Here is a 19,357-nt window from a genome sequence, read left to right as displayed (position 1 = left end):
ACGGGGTATCTGGAAGCAACTTCCCCGTGCACGCAACGGTAAGCTCTTTAGCAACCAATACTTGTTCACTCCTCCTTTAGGTATAATGGCACGCAATTACGGTTAATCTTTAACCTGCACGGTTAACTCGTACGCACCAGCGCCTACGCACTTCTGGGCTTAAATTTCACCGCCGTGTTTGCACTCAGCCAGTTATAAACGTTGCACCCGGCACCCTGGTTCTTTCGGTGTCTCAGGTATTCCTGTTTTCACCATCACTCTTTCACCAGCTTTCACTGGCATTCAGCCAGTTATAAACGTTGCTCCCGGCACCCTGGTTCTTTCGGTGTCTCAGGCATTCCCGTTTTCACCATCACTCGTTCACCAGCTTATTCTTCCCCTCACCGGCAATTAGCTCTGTAACGTTTTCATATTGAAGGTTATTTTCTCAATCACACTCCGTTCTATTTTCTTCATTGACAGATATTTATCCCCTGGAAGAAGGCATCCTAGTAATGCCGAAATGCATTGGGATTCATATGAGTGCATTTTCGAATCATGAAAGACTTTTGTGAATTATGACGTTCTTGTGAATACAACAAGATTTATGAAGAAATAAATACAAGCATTGTTAAAACCTCCGATTTTTATCGTGGCTTTTGGTGAAACCTTTATATAAGGACTAGCGAGGAGCCCGGGGGACACTTCTCATTTTAGGAGCAGTGCTACCTTCAGCATTTCTACACACCCCCTGTCGGAGGGTGATACTCCGGAGCACCTCACAGTCTTTGAAGACCATTTAGAACAGCGCTGTGCGTCCATCTACACCCCTTTGAAAGATTAGAAATACTCAGACTAGCTAGCACTAAACGTCTTCTGAAATAAAAGAAAGGAGAAAAAAGTCAGGACAAACTCCAGAAGTGTAATCCAGCAGAAATTCCAGCTGCCAGGATAAAAAATCAGGAACAACAATTGAAGCGATGGGACGAACAATGTGACGAAAAACAAGGGAATAGCTTATGATGCATCTTCACTTCGAACAGCTTTCTTATTTATGGTCTTACTTGATTGCAAAAACTTGAAAAGAATGTGCTTCATTTTGCATTAGATCATCAAACAACATCATATGGACTGACCTCCAGCTTGGAAAGGGTATGATCTGGGGCTCCCCCACTTCCCTAACTATTGAAATCATGGTGTTTGTTTGGGAAGTGAGAAGAAGCTCAAGTTTGACATCTTTCACCTAGCTCTGCATTCCACAATCTTGCTGCTTTCAATTGTGTTTTGTACTCCAAACAGTTCACGGAACCCCCTCCATGTAGCCTCAAGCATAGAGACACAAGGACAGTTCTGGCAGCACAGGAGCTTAGTCACATGCTAAAAACTGCTTCTCAGAATGTGTCAACAAACAAGTGATCAGTGATTCTTTCCCTTTGGCCTGCATATGGGCTGTGGCAAGCTCTCAAGCCAATTCTCTGCACAGATGTAACAGTCCCATGCTCACTCTGGCGTTGTACTCAGGCTGCACCTCACTGACGAAGCAAGACCAAAATTGATTTGATTATGGCTGACAACTGTCTACAGTGGCATATTTGGGACACAAATGTTAATCTGGAATGTAGCCTTGGGTAACTACTTGTGTTGGAATTATTTGTAGCAATCCTCTCTTCACATCCACAGTGTGGCACCACTTCGGACCTACTCCTTCTTGGAACACATTTCAAGTCAATGATTCCCATTTAGACCTAACATCTTGTTCCAAGCCAAGGTCATTGCTTCTATTCATGTATGAATGTCTTTCTGGAAGCAGTATTCATTAATGTAACCTTAAAAAACGTAGAGTCCCCCAATTATATCTACAAGGGGCATAAAGAAAGATCAAATATAGTTTTATACTGGTAATAAAGAAATGTTCATGAATGTGTGGCTTACTGTAAATCTTGATTCTGACACAGCCTAGATTTGTATTTGGCTTAAACTATGGTATAAAAAACTTTCAAATTAATGTATAAATAATGTATCAATATGCCCACTGACTGACCCACCTAATCTTCTTGCCTGTTTTCTAAAACCCCTTTACTCTTCTGGTTCAAGGCCTTAAACATAATATATTAATATTTCTTTGGAACAAATGATTACTTGACATTGGCCAATTCAGGTTGCATTGGGGTCGGTTGTTGTACTGCATATTTGTCCACAGTCCCCATGTTGCCCGTGTCTAGCAAAGTATATTGACCCATTTTGTTTTGGCCGGGCTTGGTGGAGGTTGGGCTCTTCCAATGGCAGTCGGCACCAGGGCAACATTTAGCAGTCAATCTATGCGGAGACCATGGTCTCCTTGCCCCGAAGGCAGCACGAGAAGCCAGGGCCAGGACAGCTATCAGGCGTGCCCCCCATGCGTTTGCATAAATCCCTTATCTGATGCAGTGAGATGGCAAGGGGATAACAGTAGGGATTACACTGGAAGTCCTCCAGTCCATGAGGTTCCCCAACTGGCGTCTGCCATCAGGTTCAGGGACTCAATCCCATCACGTCTCCTAGGACGCATTCTGGGTGTCCCGGACCATCTCCTGCCACACTCACAGCCCCAGCTCTAGCGGTCAAGAAGTAAAGATGAGCCCTGGCCCGCTTGCCCGGAGGGCAGAGTGAGCAGCCAGAACTAAGTCACCCGTCTCGGACACCTTGCGTGGCTCACTGTAAGGAGCACCAATATTCAGTACAAGTGTGCGACTAAAGATCAGTTGAGCCCCACTGAGGAACCACCTGGCAGGCCACCTGCACACATCACCACCAGGCCTGGTGCGGGAGCACCTCACCGCTGCAGAGGTCGCTAGGCCTGTAGTTCCTAGGCCATCGCTCCTCAAGTTAGAGCACCCAAATCAAGCCAGCATGCGCATGCCCCGTCAGATTGTCCGAACCAGCCCCCAGCAAGGAGCCCAGGTGTCCTCTCTCTTCCAACATGGCAGGGGAGAGATCACCAGCGTGGCTCACACCCAGGTACCTGCCCGGGCCTCTCTCAGACATGTTCGGCAGTGTAGATTTCCAATCGCCGTTAATGGTGCAGCTCTGCAGCCACTAAAGACCTTAGCAAGTCACTGCAGGTCATTGCACCTGAAATAAGACACTCTGCAGGGAGGGAACCAGCAATCCTGCCCAGGTCCCAGGGCCACCACACCATCCACTCCGCCATTTCTACAAGTTCACAAGCGTGTGCTGCCATATTGGAAAGCAGTCCGGCAGTCCACAACCCCATTTCAATTGGCACCGCCCAATGGCAGCTCCATTCTACAACACATCAATGTGTCCCTGGAGGTAGTAATGTCTAAGTGAGGTTTCTGACCATGGCAGTTTGGTATGGATGTTGGCTGATATCTGAGAAGTTCGAGAGAAATGCTAAATCCTGACAGCCATCTTGGCCACCCTGGCCACGCTCACAAATCATACATTATTTAAGCAATATGTTAAATGTATGCATTTTAGACAGTTATGTGCAAAAAAGCAGACATGCAGTTGTGCAATTGATTATGATACGTTCAAGGCTGGGATGTAAAGATTTTTTATGTATATGGGGCCTTTTTTTTCAAAGAATCCCAAAATGATATCCTAATAGAGATTTACACATGACATACACAAAACTAAGATACGTGACTGATATGGCGTATGGTGAGCGTAAACACACACAAATACCAGAAATCAAAACACTTTACGACATCACATAAGTAAGAAGCAAACTCCTGCTTAACTACCTTCAAAGCAAATTCCCTTCACACTCATGTGACAAATGACCTCAGCCAGTATGCACACTCTCTCTTTTTCGGTTTACATAAGAACATACCAACCACAAGGTTATGGACATTGGTTTCTGTGTGTAGTGACCCCAAGAAACTTCACTCAATGACATAACCAATCATCACAGACGACATTGCCAGTAATATTACTTGTGACATCATTGAGGTCCAGGGGCGGCTGGTGACATTTGAAAGTGGTGGGGCGTAAACTAATTTGCATATTGCACCGCAGCGAGCGAGCGAGCCCGAACCTCCTTGCATCCATCCATACATCATTCATGCATCCACCCATCCATCCACCCACCCATCCTGCATCCATACATCATTCATTCATGCATCCACCCATCCATCCATCCACCCATCCATCCTGCATCCATCCTGCGTCCATCATTCATTCATGCATCCACCCATACATCCACCAATTCTGCATCCGTCCTGCATCCATCATTCATTCATGCATCCACCCATCCATTCACCCAACCATCCTGCATCCATCATTCATTCATGCATCCACTCATCCATCCATCCATCCATCCTGCATCCATCATTCATTCATGCATCCACCCATCCATCCACCCATCCATCCATCCTGCATCCATCATTCATTCATGCACCCATCCATCCATCCATCCACCCATCCATCCTGCATGCATCCTGCACCCATCATGTATTATGCATCCATCCATCCATCCATCCACCCATCCATCCACCCATCCATCATCCATCCTGCATCCATTCATCCATCCATCCATCCTGCATCCATCATTCATTCATGCAGCCACCCACCCATCCATCCTGCATCCATCATTCATTCATGCATCCACCCATCCACCAAGCCATCCATCCTGCATCCATCATTCATTCATGCATCCACCCATCCACTCATCATTCATCCTGCATCCATTCATGCATCCACTCATCCACCCACCCATCCACCCACCCATCATCCATTCTGCATCCATCCATCATTCATGTATTTTTATGACCATATAACTTGCACACAGCTGGTCAGTGTTCAATACCAGTCTCGAACCTTGTACTCCAGCGCCAATGATACATGATTAATATTAATTGTTTTTAAAACATGTATTTATTCGACACCAATTTCACACCTTAGTCGGAACATCATTTTTATTTGTTTTTTAAAATATCTATTTATTTAACACAAAAGTAAGTAATGTATACATTTTTATGGCTCGATAAGAGGCTTGAACCTGGTTTCCCAACACCAAAGTCAGCTATGTATTGACCAGCCAATCCTGGCGCTGTATGCAGCGCCAGGATTGGCTGGGGGGGCACCATGACTCCTCGCCCAGTCGCCCTGTGTAACCCCGGAGGCTGCGGCCCGCCCCCTGGTCCTCTCTCTAAGGGGGAATTAACAGGAAAACGATCTGCGCATGCGCGGGCATGCTTGTGCCCAAAAATACACTTGCGCAGCTGCAGCAGGCCCATCGACCCCCCTCCCCCCCCTCCCCCTGCGCACTCCGGGAAAGTCGGGTGGCTCCCGGTTTCCCGGCCGGCAGATAGCGCGATTTTTTTAAAATATTTGTATTGGGCTTTTAGTGACGACGCGGTAGGTCTGTGGGGCTTAGTGGGGCTACGCCCCTACGCCCCAATGGACGCACTGCGCCTGTTGAGGTCATCTTGGACAGAGCATCCACAACCAAATCCCGGAAAATCTACACAGCAGTATGGGCCATTTATCCCAGCATGCAATGGTGTGCATGTCTAGAAACAGGATACTTTGGCCAACCTGATTGATCATAAAGCAAAAAAGTGCAATCCAATTAAGAGATGTTCAATATTTGGTTTGGGTGTTCTTCTTCTGGCTTCCATTTGAATGCAGAACAGGGTGACATGCCAGAACACCATTTTATTTCTCTGCTGAGCTGCACGGAATGGATAAGCAGAGTTCCCTTCCTCTGGCCTCAAATCGAAACCAGAACCCGTTGTGCATGATTCAACAAAATAATAAGTGTAGCTTAGCGTCCAAGGTACACAAGGTAAGTGTAACTTCCACCAAGAAGATACAGGCAGGTATTTATGTTCTTTAGACGTTCAATGTGTTGGTGCCTTATTATTTGCATCTTACAATGATTTAGTGGAATGAATGTTTACTATTTTATGTAACTGCGAGACCTACTTAGCTATTAATCTAGTTTCAAAAGAGATATGTCTAAGGATAGCTTTTATATGTCAAATACATTTTACTTTAACTTGCATTGATGTTTTAGAACACACGTTTATGAAGAAAAAACGGGAAATTATATACATAGTTCTAACATAATGTAATTGTTTATTGGTTTGTTTTAATCGATAAGTAGTTGTACTACCAAATATCCAAAATGGAATATTTTATGCACACAAAATTACATCAGTGAAGCAAAGAAAGGACAGTATAAACAATAACTTTAAAAGGGCCCAATGTAATAGTTCTTGTTTCTCATTGTCAATGTTTGCTTAGGTAGGCAAGGCAAATACAACAACAATAAAGCTTTATTTCGATATAAAATATCTTAAAAAGCACATTACAATTAGAAAAGAAATACATGTCATTCAAATAATACACTGTGGCTATCTAATCACGAAAGCCAATTCTGCGCGCTTGCCTCTTTGAAAAATGGCGAAATACTACCATAAAACCATATAGCTACTTAAACAGCATCATGAAATCCCAACATTTTAGAAAGAATATTGTGAACTGCACCCACAACATCAAATAAATAAGCAACTGTCAGAATATTCTCAGGTAGCTATTGACTGTGTGTTCTGAGTAGGGAGTCCAGCTCTCAGACAATACCTTCTCGGTATGTCCGCACCCATGTATTATAAAACAAGCTAAAATAAGAAATGATAGAAAGATCTAATCCTAGTTATTTCCACCAGCACATGAGATTCTTCTGTGCCAAGGGCCCTCTGCTAAAAATTCGCAAAATGACAACATCATAGCATAAATGGAGGTGGAGATGCACAAAATATCAGACGGCTCTAAAAAGAAAAGGCTTGGACATCTGTATGTCCATTTATCATCCATAAAGCAGCATTCCCATGTGCAGACAAGGAGGCATTCTTAAGTGCCTAGTAATGAAGATAGCAGGTTCATGTTACAACTCCATTGCTTATCTCATTATGAGGCCTACTAATTGCAATGCGATTCATTGATTTGTTTGATATACAGCGAGTTAATATAATTTCCAATGGCAGTAGCACCATTATCTTGGCAATTTACACTGTAATAAGGATGAGCTGCTTGCCTCAATTTATCATCCTGTCATTATAAAAACAAAGGGCCTCTCAATGACTTGTAACCTTATGTTACTTGGGTGGGTTCAGTTCTCCCTGTCAAGTAGCACAATCACTAAGGATGAAGTTTGAAGGTGAGAAAAAGAAAAGGCCAGTAGAGGGATGCTTTCCCCAAGCACACAGAGTTTACTTAAAACTCCATTACTTGAAATTGAATTAATTTTAAACTTTAAATTATATTTTTGCTGATGAATTGTTATTTTTACACTGAATGATCAGTGCTATAATATTATTGTGTATCTTCTGGTTATAATTTATCTCTTAAGTACATGTTCTTTATAGATATGCATTTTATGTTCATATACATACATGTACACTTTCAAAGAAATACAAATTGGCCCGCAGACACAATGACTTTGACTTGCATCTTTTGAATTAGGTTTATTCATTTAAGCACTGTAGTCTTCTGTCAAGTGAAATTTTGGTTGTTAAATGCCTTCCGCCATGGCCAGTCTCAAACTCAGCTGCAAAATAAGGAGGGTTATGTGTGGAGCTACTTACTCCATCATATAAAAAAATCCTAGCTACAGTTACGTCAACCAAAAGTCATCCTGGCCTTGGGGAGAGAAGAATATCCTACACAGATGGCTATGACATCCTCTGGTGAAAGCCGGAGAGCTCTGGAAGAAACAAAGCTGAACCACCTGCTTTTGACCAAGACCATCGCCATCAAGACATAGAATATGAGGACAATGTACGAGACAGGCAAAACAGCTCAAGTGGCAGTGGAGATGAAAAAATACAACCTTGCCCTGCTTGGCATATGCAAGCCCAGATTGATATAATGCAGACAGAAAAGACTGGCTCCAGGAGGAAAGCTACTGTATTCTGGCCACAAGGAAGAGAATGTCCCACATACTCAGGTAGTAGCAATGATGCTAACACCAGCAGCCAAAAGAGCTCTGATTGGAAGGAAAGTCCATGGTCTCAAAATCATCACAGCGACCTTCCACACAAAGAAAAAGTGACTCAACAGGAATATTATTCACTGCTATGCACCTACAAATAACAGCAAAGAAGAGGAAAAGGATTTTTCTTTACAACAGACTCTGGTTCATCCTAGAGAAATGTTATTAGAGAGACATCTCCAAACTGATAGGGGACCTCAATGACAAGATTGGAAGCGACAAGACTGGGCACGAAGAAGTCATGGGCAAGAATGACCTTGGCGACATGAACACGAATGTTGAAAGACTTGCAGATCTTTGTGCCTTGAAAGTCTGGTGAAAGGCTGTAGTGTAGTCCCATACAAAAGAATAAACAAGGCAGCATAAGTGTCGCCAGACTATTCAACAGAGAATCAGATTGACCATGTCTGCATTGCCAAGAAGTTTCAGAGGTCCCTGCAGGATGTAAGAGTGATGAGTGGAGCAGGCCTGGCATTAGACCATCACCATGTCATGCCCAGGTTAAAGCTAAAGCTGAAGAAAGCATGGATGGAACCGACAAATCAACGCCAGCGACATTACACTACCATCCTTAAAAATGCACAGAAACAGAGTGAATATTCAGTCCCTCTCAGTAACAAGTTTCAAGTCCTGCAAGAGGTAGATGATGACAGAGACCTAGTAAAATGTCAGTGGAAGAAGATCAAAGAAACATTGATGGCAACCTGCCAAGAGGTACTGGGTCTCAAGAAACACCAGCATACAAAATGTATCTCCACAGAGACTCTCCGTAAAATCCAAGAGAGAAAGGAAAAGAAGCTGCAGTCATCAACAGATGAACAAGAGCAGAAAAAGAAAAAGCTCTAGGTGAATACACCAAAAGCAACAAGGAAGCAAAGAGAAATTTAAGATCAGACAAGTGAAGATTCATCGATGTTCTAGCTACAGAAGCCTAGAAAGCAGCAAGCCATGGAAATGTGAAAGAATTCTACAACATAATAAGGAAACTTTTTGGCAGATACATAAAGCCAGAAAGACCTGTTGAAGACAAAGCTGGAAAGACAATCATGGCTAATAAAGGCCAACAATGGAGATGAGTGGAGCATTTTGAAGGACTGCTGAACTAGTGCATGCCACAGTCTCCACAAGACATGCAGCCAGCAACAAGGCCTTGCAATCGGCTGCAGCAGAACAACCAAGGAAGAAATACAGCTAGCCATCAAACGTCTGTGAAATGGGAAGGCAGCAGGACCCGATAACTTTCCTGCAGAGGCACTGAAGGCAGATATTAAAACATTAGTATGCATGCTTTACCCCATGTTTGGAAGAATCTGGGAAGAGGGAAAGGTGCTATCAGACTGGAAGGAGGGATATCTCATCAAGAACCCCAAGAAATATGATCTAATTAACTGCGCAAAACTACAGAGGGATAACTCTTCTATCAACCCCAGGCAAAGTCTTCCTTTTAGACTTGGCATCTTTTGGTGTGTTTCCCCTGAGTTTTTGCTTTCTGACCTCCCAGTTTTGACTCTGTTTTTGCTGGCGTAGTGTGTCTGCGCACTTTTCTCACTGCTGATCAGTGGTAAAGTGCAAGTGCTCCTGTGGTAAATTGTATTATGGATTGGTGTTTTCATGATTCTATATTTGATTTACTTGTTAGTCCCTAGTAAAGTGCACTGAGTGTGCCAGGGCCTGTGAATCAAATGCTACTAGTGAGCATGCAGCACTTACTGTGACACCCATTTGAGTAGCCCTGAAAAGGTAACTCAGACCCGCCATTGCGGAGTCTGCTCACAGTTTGTAACTGCCATGTTGACTTGGCCAGTGCACTTGCCAGTCCCTCACCTTCCCCTTTCTCACATGTCAAGCACCCCTAAAGTAGGTGGGCCGGTTGCAGTGTATGTGAAAGGTAGGACATGCCCTGGTGTGTGTGGCATGTCCTGATAGCAAATTACGACGAATTTAGTTTTTCGCCATTGCAAGGTTACCTGTTCCCCATAGGACAGAATGGGGAGTTTGTTTATAACATCTTATAAACGTAACTGGCCAGGGGAATTAAGTAGGAAAATAAAGTTTAGCATGCCTGAACTCAGAATCTAAAGATGCATCTTTTCATGAAGGGGATTTTTACATTTTGTGTTTTAAAATACCACTTTTAGAAAGTAGGTATTTTCTTGCTCAGTCATCCAGTGTGCCTCTGTTGGAATGTGGATTGCCCGTCTGGGTTTTGGATGACAAAAGGCTGGAGAGCAGGAGTGGCTCCAGATAGTCTAGGTGGGTCAGGAAAGGGCTGAATAGGTCTGGGTTGCAATTGGGGAAGAGGGAGGAGATTTCCTGGCACCTCAAAGGACCTTGTCTGCCTCTGACCATGCCGTCTCCACCGCCTGCCAGGAAGTCGAACCAGAGAAGGCAGAACTGGTTCTGAGTGGGCACAGACACTCTCTGCCTAAGAGAGCAAAGGATTTTGGGATATAAATATTGGGGCCCAGACCCCTGAACTTTAGAACTCTTTTGGACCAAGAAGACTGCCAAGTAAAAGAGCAAGAGAAGCTGTGAGGAGAAACTCCCACTTTGCTGCGTTGGCCTGCAGTGGTGTCTTCTGTCTTGGGCAGTAAAAGGACTGGACTGAACTTTCTGCAATCTAATTTGTGAGTTTTTCCAAGGGCTTGAGGTAGAGCTTCCCCCTTGTTCAAGAAGTCTCAGGAACAGCAAAGACTTCAGGCTTTTCTGCCCTCAGCACTGGGACTGTGTGTTTTCTGCGACAACAGAAGAAAAGCAACCTGACGTTGTCTACGACGCCACTGCAGACTCCGTGTCCTGAAGGCACCGCAGAGGGCACTGCCGCACCACGACCCTGATCTCACTGACGCCGCCTGCTGTTGCCGCCACTGAGCCGCAGCTCGCACTGTGATATATTATATTGATGATGAATGTTGAATGTATGAGAATGTGTGGGAATCTGTGGATGTTTTGTATAATCCCAGAATGCATGGAGAGATACGAGTCCTGTTGAATGTGTTTGAAAAATTGAAAGGGTATGTGAAATTTAATGTTAAAAATTGTTTGTCACAGCCGCTCTTTGAACTATCATTTGTATGTTACAATATCGATGTTATTATGTCCTCTGTGACTAAAGATCACATATTTATAATCTAAAAAAATGAATAAATAAAAAAACTAAGTTTGTCTTATAATGAATTGGCTCCTGACAGTTTGATTTGCCCCTGGTCGGGGTGAGTTTGTCACTGCATTTTCTGCAAAACAGGACCCTTAGAGGGCCGTAATTATTTGTTAAGGGCACTCTTTTCTCCTTTGTTTATACATTTCTATTCCCCTGCAAATCTGCCCTTCATCTGCTTTTTCAGGGGGCCCCTTCTTGTTTACCAACAGAAGAAAAGCAACCTGACGTCGTCCACGACGCCACTGCAGACTCCGTGTCCTGAAGGCACCGCAGAGGGCACTGCTGCACAGTGACTCTGATCTCACTGACACGGCCTCCTGATGCCGCCACTGAGCCGCTGCTCGCACTGCGGCTTATGGGCACCACACTCCGCACCGCCTCGTTTCACGATGACGCCTTGGTATCCCCGTCGACACCACTCCATGCTGAAATCTATGCTGCTGCTTTGAGGGCACTGCTCGTAAAATTACATGGTGCACTGCCCTCATCCCGCACTGCAGCCTTGGCCTACCAACCCCGGCGCCATCGACTCCAGTTCGTCTGCCGACGACACTGCTTCAGCAACGACGACGATGTTGCTTGCACCATGACCTGCCAGCACCGCGACGAGCACCACATTAACTTCGCACCGCGACCGTGGTCTCACTGATGATGCCATCTGATGCCGCCACCGATTTGCTGCTCGCACCGCAACCTGAGGGCACTGCATGCCGCACCACTGTACTTCACACCACAGCACCCAACGCCTGCTGACGCCAGCGCTCCTGACTTCAACAGAGAGGAGATCGATCTGCAACACGTGTGACTTCGAGGGCTCCGATGACTCCTGCACCGACCTCCGGAACCAATGCCTGCAGACGCTGTGATTTCAGAAGCTCAATGAGATGTCACTGACACCCTGCATTTCTAAAAGGTACTGTTGAGGGTCTTCCCAACACCGTAGTTGGCCCGCGATCCTGCGGTCAGCCAGAACAGTATGGATGTGTTTGCTCACGACGCAGTGATAGCCCCAGATGGAGCTTTCGACATCAAGGAACTATTTTTCAAGCATATTTTGATAACCGAAGATGTTTAAGTACTGTATTGCGGATTTTTATTGTTTTTTGTCTTGTACATAAAAATAATTCTAAACTGGTATGGTGTCTTTTTGTAGTGCTTACACTGTATTACTGTTGGTTATGTGCAAATGCTTTACACACTGCATCTAAGATAAGCCTGACTGCTCGTGCCAAGCTACCTCGGGATGAGCAGGGGTTATTTTAGTAGTGTTACTCCCTTATCCTGACTAGAGTGGTGGTTCCTGCCCGACTTTGGCACATGGCCTAGCCGGCCAAAAATCCCATTTCTAACAGTTCCACAGAGTCATCCTAATCAGAATGAAGGAACAAGTTGATGCTCAGTTGAGGGATCAGCAATCTGGCTGCCACAAAGATAGATCCTGTACAGACCACATTTTAACATTGTGCATCATCATTGAGCAATCAATGGAATGGAACTCCCCCTCTATTTAAACATCATCGACTACGTGAAGGCTTTCTCAGCGTGGACAGCGAGACCCTTTGGAAACTTTACCACCACTACAGTGAGCCAGATAAAGGTCGAAGAATCATCAGGAACTCTTACGAGGAAAATGACCTGCAGATAGTCCATGGAGGACAACTCATTGAAGCCTGCCAAGTGAAGACAGGAGTCCACCAGGGTTGTTTGCTCTCACACTTTATTTTCCTTCTAGTCATAGACTGGATCATGATGACATCCACAGCAAGGAGAAGACATGGGTTCCAATGGACACCCTGGTAGCAGGTCGACAACCTGGGCTTTTCAGATGAGATGGTGCTACTGTCTCATACCCATCGAAAGATGCAAAAGAAGACTGATAAAGTGGCAGTCACATCAGCACAACCTGGCCTCAACATTCACAAGGAGAAAACCAAGTTCCTGGAGGTGAACATAGCCAGCACAACTGCAGTCACTCCTGCAGGCGATGCAAGAAAGGAAGAGGTTGAGGCCTTCTTTTACCTAGCAGTGTCATAGACAAGCAGGGCAGCACAGGCTGCAATGTTAGGGCAAAATTCTGCAAAGCAAGGGCTGCCTTCATTCAGCTAGAGCAGATCTGGAGCTCTAAGGACCTAAAGCTGCAAACCAAGATCAGGCTTTTTACCAACAATGTAAAATTGGGTCTTTTGTATGAAACAGACACTTGGAGGACACCAGTGACCACCACCAACAGAATCCAGACCTTCATCAACACCTGTATGAGGAAAATGCTCTACATCCGCTGGACAAACAACATCAGCTCTTGAAGAAATCATGAAAAGAAGCGGAGGCTGGATAGGTCCCGTAACTATGCAAGCCTGCATCAAACATACTAGGCAAGCCCTGACGTGGAACCCTCAAGGGAAAAGGGATACCAGAAGGCCAAGAAACACCAGGCTCTAAGGTCTCAAGAATGACTTCAAGGAGATAGGTTACACCTGGAGTCAGACTGAAATAAAAGCCCAGGACAGAGGTGGCTGGAGTATCCTGGCAGATGGCCTACAACCCAGGAGGGGTAGTAGGCATCAGTAAGTAAGTAATTAAATGTCCTCCATCTGAGTTATAGGCCTGAGCTGCTGACAAGGACCTATAACATGGGTGAGGGGCTTTAAGACTTAATACACCCTGAGGCCAAAGGACTATAAAGTTATTAGAGTAAACACAAGGAGATGACAAACGGAGCACTGAGACTTTTCAGACATTCACCCCAGTCACAGATCTGGGTTGAATCCATCATCGTTCTTTAGCTCACTTCGCCACCCCAGTTCAGACACAGCTTTATGCAAATCAGTTTTGACCCTGTGCCTCATTGGGACAGTCCAGCCCGAACTTCAAAGCCATGTCTTACCTAGACCGGAAACAAGCATTCTGGGACCGGTTTCGGGCTAACAGCCCTCATCAGCCAGGCGACCTTGAATCCAGTGGCAAAGTGAGCAGGGACCCTCATCTGCGCATACCCTGCCAACCTAGGGCAAACAAAGCAAACACAAGGAGATGATGGACTGAGCGCTGAAACTTTTCAGACACTCAGCCCCAGTCACTGATCTCGGTTGAATCCATCATCGTTCTTTAGCTCACTTTTCCATCCCAGTTCAGACACAGATCTATATGCAAATCAGTCTTGACCCTGTGCCTCATGGGAACAGTCCAGCCTGAACTGACAAGCCATGTCTTCCCTGGACCGGAAACAAGCATCCTGGGATCAGTTTAAGGCTAACAGCCCTCATCAGCCAGGCTAGTTTCAATCCAGTGGCAAGTAAGCAAGGGACACACGTCTGGGCATACCCTGCCAACTTAGGGCGAACAAAACAAACACAATGAGATGAGGGACGGAGCGCTGAACCTTTTCAGATGCTCACCCCCAGTCACAGATCTGGGTTGAATCCATCATCGTTCTTTAGCTCACTTCATCACACCAGTGAAGATACAGCTATATGCAAATCAGCCTTGACCCTGTGCTTCATGGGAACAGTCCAGCCCGAATTGCCAAGCCATGTCTTCCAAAGACCCGAAACAAGCATCCTGGGATAGTTTTGCGCTAACACCCTCATCAGCCAGGCCAGCTAGAATCAAGTGGCAAAGTAAGCAAGGGACTCACGTCTGGGCATACCCTACCAATATAGGGTGGACAAAGCACACACAAGGAGATGATGGACGGAACACTCAAACTTTTCAGACACTCACCCCCAGTCACTGGTCTGGGTTGAATCCATCATCATTCTTTAGCTCACTTCGTCACCCCAGTGAAGATACAGCTATAGGCAAATCAGTCTTGACCCTGTGCCTCATGGGAACAGTCCATCCCGAACTGGCAAGTCATATGTTCCCTGGACCGGAAACAAGCATCCTGGGACTGGTTTTGCGCTAACAGCCCTCATCAGCCAGGCTAGTTTCAATCCAGTGGGAAAGTGAGCAAGGGACACACGTCTGGGCATACCCTGCCAACTTAGGGCAAATAAAGCAAACACAAGGAGATGAGGGAGGGAGCGCTGAACCTTTTCAGATGCTCACCCCCAGTCACAGATCTGGGTTGAATCCATCATCATTCTTTAGCCACTTCATCACCCCAGTGAAGACACAGCTATATGCAAATCAGTCTTCACCCTGTGCCTCATGGGAACAGTCCAGCCCGAACGGCCAAGCCATGTCTTTCCTGGGCCGGAACCAAGCATCCTGGGACTAGTTTTGCGCTAACAGCCCTCATCAGCCAGGCCAGCTAGAATCAAGTGGCAAAGTAAGCAAGGGACTCACGTCTGGGCATACCCTACCAACATAGGGTGGACAAAGCAAACACAAGGAGATGATGGACAGAGAGCGCAAACTTTTCAGACACTCACCCCGAGTCACTAATCTGGGTTGAATCCATCCTCATTCTTTAGCTCACTTTGCCACCCCAGTTCAGACACAGAGCTATAAGCAAATAAGTCTTGACCCTGTACCTCATGGGAACAGTCCAGCCCGAACTGCCAAGCCATGTCTTCCCTTGACCGGAAACAAGCATCCTGGGATCGGTTTCAGGCTAACATACCTCATCAGCCTGGCTAGCTTTAATCCAGTGGCAAAGTGAGCAAGGGACCCATATCTGGGCATACCCTGCCAAATTAGGGCAAACAAAGCAAACACAAGGAGAGGATGGTCGTAGCGCTGAACCTTTTCAGACGCTCACCCCCAGTCACAGATCTGGGTTGAATCATTCTTTAGCTCACTTCATCACCTCAGTGAAGACACAGCTATATGCAAACCAGTCTTGACCCTGTGCCTCATTGGAACAGTCCAGCCCGAACTACCAAGCCATGGCTTTCCTGGACCGAAAACGAGCATCCTGGGACTGGTTTTGCGCTACCAGCCCTTATCAGCCAGGCTAGCTAGAATCAAGTGGCAAAAGAAGCAAGGGACTCACGTCTGGGCCTACCCTACCAACATAGGGTGGACAAAGCAAACACAAGGAGATGATGAACGGAGCGCTCACATTTTTCAGACGCTCACCCCCAGTCACATATCTGGGTTGAATCCATCATCGTTCTTTTGCTCCCTTCGCCACCCTAGTTCAGACACAGAGCTATATGCAAATCTGTCTTGACCCTGACCCTCATGGGAACAGTCCAGCCCAAACTGCCAAGCCATGTCTTCCCTGGACCGGAAACAAGCATCCTGGGACCAGTTTCGGGCTAACAGCCCTCATCAGCCAGGCTAGTTTGAATCCAGTGGCAAAGTGAGCAAAGGAATCACATCTGGGCGTATCCTGCCAAATTAGAGCAAACAAAGCAAACACAAGGAGATGAAGAACGGAGTGCTGTAACTTTTCAGACACTCACCCCCAGTCAAAGTTATTAGACCATTACACCCATTGGGCGTATATATTTCATAATTAAAAAGTCAGAATGACAAACGTAACTTATAAACAGTATGTCTGTACCAGCCATTATTGACTCTGAGCCACTCCACTGTCTTCTGTGACTCTCTTAACTTTCCAATGTTTTAATTAACCAATATCCAAGTAGGAAGTCCTTCCCATGTAGTTATTAATGAGGCTGGAGTCAGAGGGCCGGAGGCAAGGCCAAGGGCCCTACTCACCCCTGGTCAATAATTGAGTGGAAGGGCCTTTCTTTAACTATTTTGAAATTCAGACTATTAAAATGTGACATGGCATTCACATCCTTTTTGATTGATAGTGTGTTTTTCATGTGACTATTTATGTGGAAGGTTACAGGAAGCATACTTTGTTGATTTTTTCTTTTTGTGCTAAGGCTCTTTCATTTTTGCCCATTGAATTATGATTGTACTAAATGCCTCTATTTGAGGGCACAAAAAGGACCAAATAGAAAGAGTGACAGATTGTGGTCACAATATAAATCATTGGATAGTGGTATTATACTAATTTAAGGAATTGTGTTGACTTGTACTATAAGGGATAACCATTGCTTGGGGCAGCACACATAGAAGTTGAAACTTGTCATTTTTAAATTGATTGTTTATGTACAGGAAGGGGGACACCTTCCTGTACATAAACAATTATGCATGCCGTTTTGCCGTTTTAATGCATGCTACACCACACATAAAATCAGTAAAAATGAGGAAAAATAAAGCATTTCCCCTCTTTGCTCCCTGTTAAGACCAGGTTTTCCCTGGTCATAATGTTGGCGCTGCCCCATATTTACGCCACTCTTGTAAATATGGGGCAGCGTCATAATCAATGGGTGTTGGGGTGGAAGGCCATTGCAACACCCATTGCCCAGTCCTTTCACACTAAGTATAGAGTGAAAGGGTGCCTTATTTACAAGGCAGCATTAAGCCATGTTTAGTGGCTTAGTGCTGCCTTGTAATAAGGCAAAGCCTGTATCGCCACCACAACGTCAAAAAAAGTGATGTTCCGGTGGCGATAGGGGCTTGTAAATTTGTCCCAAAGTCTTTTTAGATACTAAACCATTTGAGTATGTTTTGGGTAATAAAGGAATAGATTCCGTTTCTTCCAGGATTTGCAGATGTGCGGTATTATTTTGTATTTATTTTTTATTGTCATATATATTAAAATGTTATCCTGTAGATTTGTCTAGTATTACAGACGCTTACATGGTTTAAAATGAACTCACACAGCCTTTACCCAACTTAGGAGTCCACGTTTCATTTCAAATACCGTCCAGCTGGAATCTGTAATTTCTTCAGGGCACCACACAAATATTTAATGTGAAACTTACAGTGCATGACCAAGATTCATTTTAATTTAGGTTGACTGGATTCTGCTAGGTCACAATGTAGGTGTGCTCAGCATTTTCCTCTACCTCTTACATTGGCTTCCCTTTGGGAAATTGGCAGCCACAGAACTGTCGGTAGTTCTACAAACCAGAGCAAAAGGTAATGCTCCACAGAAGCCAAATGGGAACCCAGCAGCAAACGTTTGCTAAGGTTAACTCTCCCCAGTCCCCACCACTGGTAGTTCAAATAGAGCTGAGTGAGTTTTTCAGAGGCTTGGTTGCCAGCAATTTGTGACTCATAATCTGCTTTGCTAGTGTTTCTCAACCTTTGACTTTTTGTCAGTAATTAAATTGCTGCCAATATATATTCTGTCACAAGGATACCCAACATGCTAAATAGAAGTTTTTATTTATTGTTAGTCTTGAAAACGTGCTTTTTGTGACACTTGAACGCTAATCTCTGTTTTGATTTCAATAAAATACACAAGTGCTACTTTCTTTTGTGTCATACAATAGACGATGTTTCAAAATGCAACTGTTGTTTATTGTCTCCTGTTAACCTTTTGCTTGATTTTTGTTGAATGGAGTGGTTTGCTAATAATAGAATAAAGCAATTACTACTATTACTAGTGTGTTTTATTTTTTGGGCGATAATATCACACTGCCTTTGCCACTGCTGCTTCTCCGCCTGTTGAATTTAAGGAACGTATGCCTTTCTGGCAAGCAAAAGAAATCTCAGCATTGCTCTTTCCTATTTTAGGAATGTCTGGTTATTGGATTAGTAACGTTAATACTGCTTAATTCCAGCTTCCATGACGTCAACGGTGCTGAAGGGCATGTTCAGTGGCACTGGTAATGTCCCGTTTGAAGATTACTGTTTGAAATCAGCATTGCAGTTCTTAAGAAACGTTTTTCGACAGAACATGTTATAAGGAAGGCGTTCCGAAACAATGGCGAGATGTACCCAATGATGTGATTCATGTTTACTTTGACAAATGCGAACAAGTAAAACTGAAAAAAAAGAATCTTTATTTGCTAGGACTAATTATGCTTTCTAACATCTGCAATGAGTTGTTTAATTATCAACACATTTTTCTCCAAAGCACATGTAATCGAGACCCTGGAAGTTTGGTCCCCACGTAGCTACCGATTTCATACAATATGCCCCGTGGAAAGAGGTGACTAATGGCCGTCTTGCGTGTCATTTGATATTCGAATCAGGGTCCTCGGAATTTTGTGTTCCCTCTGGTGGTGTCACCCAGGGCGGGCTGACCATTAGGTCAACTGGGATACTGCAAGACGGGCCAGGCTTCTTAAAAGGCTTTGGGACCGCTCTATGGCTACTTGCGACCCCTTCCTTGTACGGCTCACATTGCATATTAGCCTTGATAACAAAGACGTGCTCCTCTGAGGCACTGCTGCAGAGCTCATATTTACAGCCAGCCGAGTCACTGGAGAGACACCCAGGGTTTTTGAAAGCCATGAAGCAAA

General features: G+C 44.8%; 1 pseudogene; it reads left to right on the top strand.

Moving 5' to 3' along the window:
• The first annotated feature begins 7,753 nt into the window (after positions 1–7,753).
• Positions 7,754–13,441, top strand: LOC147728449 (uncharacterized; annotated as a pseudogene).
• Positions 13,442–19,357: the final 5,916 nt, after the last annotated feature.

Source organism: Lissotriton vulgaris, chromosome 3_1 (assembly GCF_964263255.1).
Source record: "Lissotriton vulgaris chromosome 3_1, aLisVul1.2, whole genome shotgun sequence".
Taxonomy (NCBI): Eukaryota; Metazoa; Chordata; class Amphibia; order Caudata; family Salamandridae; genus Lissotriton; species Lissotriton vulgaris.
Note: the sequence above shows the minus strand (reverse complement) of the source record. Positions and strands in the feature narration are given on the sequence as shown.